General features: G+C 39.7%; 1 protein-coding gene across 2 annotated transcripts in view; it reads right to left on the bottom strand.

Moving 5' to 3' along the window:
* Mettl16 (methyltransferase like 16) overlaps positions 1–3998 on the bottom strand; it is a 54730-nt gene that overhangs the window by 31874 nt on the left and 18858 nt on the right. The window lies entirely within an intron of this gene.

The following is a 3998-nucleotide window of genomic DNA, read 5'->3' as shown; positions in this document are numbered from 1 at the left end:
CCAGCCTGGTCTACAAAGTGAGTTCCAGGACAGCCAGGGCTATATAGAGAAACCCTGTCTCGAAAAAAACAACAACAACAACAACAACAACAACAGCAAAAAAAAAAAAAAAAAAAAAAAAACCAAGAGGTTTCTCTCCTGGAATTCCTCCTACTCTTAAGAGTTCTAACTTCTCTACAATAAATTTATGTTCATCCTGCTAAAAACTAAAATAATTCTACTTTAAAAAATCACTAACAAGGAGCTAGGGAACAGAAGAGCACATGTTGCTCTCCTGGGACCCATGTTCAGCTCACTGTACCTACATGGTGGTTCACAACCATCTGAAACTGCAGTTCCATACAATGTCAATACCGTCTCTGACATCTGAAGGCACCAGGTATGTATGTGGTGCACAGTCACATATGCAGGTAAAATACGCATTGACATAAAATAAATCTTTAAAAAATTAAAAACTGTCAATATTGGATGGCCATAAATCATGAAGGAGAGTTGGACTAATTCTAGCATATATCTATACACTAAAATTGAATTATTATAATTTAGCAGGTAGTGGTGGCACATGGCTATAATCTGAGCACTCATAGGAAGAAGCAAGATAGAGAAATCAAGACCAGCCTGGATTACAGACTTAGACCCTATATTTTTTTGTTATCGTTGGGTTTTTTCTTTTCTTTTTTTTTCTTTTCTTTTTTTTTTTCTTTTCTTTTCCTTTTTTTTGAGACAGTTTCACTCTGTAAAGCAGGCTGGCCTCAAACTGGCAGAGATCCACTTGTCTCTGCCGTCCTAGTGCTGGGATTAAAGGAGTATGCCACCGCACCCAGCTAGCTAGCTATATATAGCTATATATAAATTTAAATATAGCTATATATAAAAATTTATATATATTATAAAAATTTATATATAGCTATATATAAATTTTTTAAAATAAAGAACAGAAAAGTGCCTCCCCCCAAAAAAACTGTGCCTGGGGATTTGAGCCGTGACTCAAGTCAGTCAAGTGCTTAACATATAGACCTAAGGCCTTGAGTTTGAGCCCGAGCACCTACATAAAACCTGGACATGATAGCACACTCCTGTAACCTCAACACTAGGGAGATAGAGCAAGAAAGGATCCCCCTGAGGCTTGTTGACCAGGCAATCATGCTGAATCATTGAGCTCCAGGTTCACAGTAAGACCCTGTCTCAAAAAAGACAGTGAAGGAGCTAAAGATATGGCTTAATGGTTAAGAGAATTAATTACTGTTCCAGAGAACCTGGTTTCTATTCCAATCACATGACAGTTAACACCCACCAATAACTTCAATCCTAGGGGAACTGTCTGGCACCTTTCTTTGGCTTCTGTTGGGGGATGCAAAGAGACATACACTCACACATAAACTATTTTAAAATAATAATGTAGAAAATGATTGAAGAACACTCTGATGCAGACTTCTAGAGGCTTCCAAAGGCACAGACAAAAATTAATGACTAAGTTACTTTACCAATACCTATTTTTCATTATTCATGGTAGCTATGGTCTATAAAGTTGCCATGAACACTGAACTAGCAAAGACAAATTCCTATGGGAAGTACGGGACAAGTATAACTTCTGCAAGCCTCTTGGACACATAACCTCATCTCTGGTGTGTTTGGCTTAATTGATTTAATATATATTGTTGGTCAGGTGTAATGGCACAAGTCTCTAATCAAGACAGATCTCTCAAGTTTGAAACTAGCCGGGTCCGCACATTTATTTTCAGGCTAGTTAAGGCTACACAATGAAACATGTCTCCAAAATAAATAAATAAATAAATAAAATTTAAGGGGGGGGGGCCTAGGAAGATAGCTCAGTGGTTAAGAACACTGGCTGTTTTTCCAGAGGGTTAGAGTTCAATTCCCAGCACCTCCATGGCAAAACACCACTGTTTGTAGGAGATCTGACGGAGTATTCTGGCCTTCTTGGACACTAGGTACACATGTGGTACAGACATAAATGCAGGTTAGATACCAATACATACACAGTGCTTTAATTGAAAATTCAAAAATACTGCTAACTCACTAAAACTCATCTAAGAGAAATGTACTGTCTCGATTACAAGATTCAGCACTGTTTAGGGTTATCTGAAGTAGCAAAGTCCCTAAGAAACAGCATAAAAATGCACTCAGTGAATGAGCACTAGGAAAAAAAGAAAAAAACAAAACACAAGAGCTGCAGATTGCAAGAGTGTCAACCTCATCTGGAAACACAAACCAGAGGACTAACCCATCCCTCTAGTGGAGAGAGGACCACTCCTATGAGCAGCTCTCTAACCTCCCTCCACTCACACACACTATTGCAGCTGTGTGCCCAGTCTCCCTAACACAAAGGAACTGGTGAAAGGAAAAAGAGAAAGAAGGGCTGGTGAGATGGCTCAGTGGGTTAAGAGCACCCAACTGCTCTTCCGAAGGTCCAGAGTTCAAATCCCAGCAACCACATGGTGGCTCATAACCATCTGTAACAAGATCTGATGCCCTCTTCTGGAGTGTCTGAAGACAGCTACAGTGTACTTACATATAATAAATGAATAAATCTTAAAAANAAAAACAAATAAATAAATGTGAATGTTGAATACTTATTAAAAAAAAAAAAAAAAAGAGAAAGAAAACCAAACCAAGACAAGATGTAAAAACCACTCCCAAATTTTAACTACTAACAACTGATCCTAAAGTTCAGCTAGAGCTCGTGGTTGAATGAGACAGGAAAGGGAATTATTCCTCTTTAGCATAATGGACAGACCCTATATACTGTTAAAGCACAGTTTAATGTCATTATTAGTGCTAATAAGTCATCAAAATTTCTAACTGTTTTGTTTGTAGTACTTCGGATTGAACCTCACAAATGCAAGGCTAGTGCTCTACCAAGGAACTAAATCCCTAGCCCTTTTAATTTTGAGGCAGGGTGTCACTAAGTGTACAAACTGATCTTGAACTCAATTCATAGACCAGGTGAACTTTAAATTATAGATCCTCATACCGCAGTCTCCCAGGTGGCCACTAGACCTACCTTAAATTTATGCAGTTATCTTCCTGTTGTTCATTTTACAGCAAACAACCAAAGAGGTTAGGAAATAAGATAATGTAACTCAGTAACAGCTACTAGGCTCTCCCGGGTTACCATGATGCCTTAATCAGCACCAGCCACCCTGAACTGTGTTCCACAGATGCATTAACAAAATTACAACTATGAGTAGTTGCCTCAACTCTGAAGGCATAGTCATAGGCAGAGCTGGTTAAAATAGTTTATATCAAACATGTATTGTGTTATCACCATCCTTGATGAAATCTAGGCCAGAGCTTCTTAGGATTTTAGACTCATGACCACCGGGGCCTGAGAAATTTTTATGTAACTCTGGGTTACATAAAAATGCTAATGCAAGCAAGCCCTGGTCTGCAAGTTCTAGAGAGCTGTCAAGTCTTGTAAGGCTGTCAGACCACTGGGCTATGACTTGTCACAATGGCTGGTGAGGATGGACTAAGGATTTCTGAGAGCCAGCTGAAGAACCCAAGGTTTCACATACAGCCTGAGAGGACACTAGAAGACATACCTACTGCTCCCCTCCACTGCTGCCAAACTTGGGAGGGAAACAAAAGCTGCCCAACAGCAGCCTGAGCCTCCCTGGCCTAACAATAACCTTGTCTACCAATGACTTCTATCTAGATGGAGCAAAGAACCCAGCCAGATGATTTATGCATGAATCCCAAGTCTCAGGGCAATCTACACTTCATGGCATAGATTAGAGAGAAAAAATGCGTTGAAAAAAAATGTCTGAGGCTGAGCCATGGTGGTGCACACATTTAATCCTAGCACTTGGGAGGCAGAGGCAGGTGGATCTCTATGGGTTCCATGACAGCCTGGTCTACAGAGTAAGTTCCAGGGCAGCCCAAGTTATACAGAGAGACCCTGTCTCAAAAAAAAAAAAAAAAAAAAAAAAGGAAGGAAGGAAGGAAGGAAGGAAGGAAGGAAGGAAGGAAGGAAG

This window comes from Mus pahari, chromosome 14, assembly GCF_900095145.1.
Source record: "Mus pahari chromosome 14, PAHARI_EIJ_v1.1, whole genome shotgun sequence".
Taxonomy (NCBI): Eukaryota; Metazoa; Chordata; class Mammalia; order Rodentia; family Muridae; genus Mus; species Mus pahari.
The sequence above is the reverse complement of the archived record's forward strand: the minus strand, read 5'-3'. Positions and strand labels throughout refer to the sequence as shown.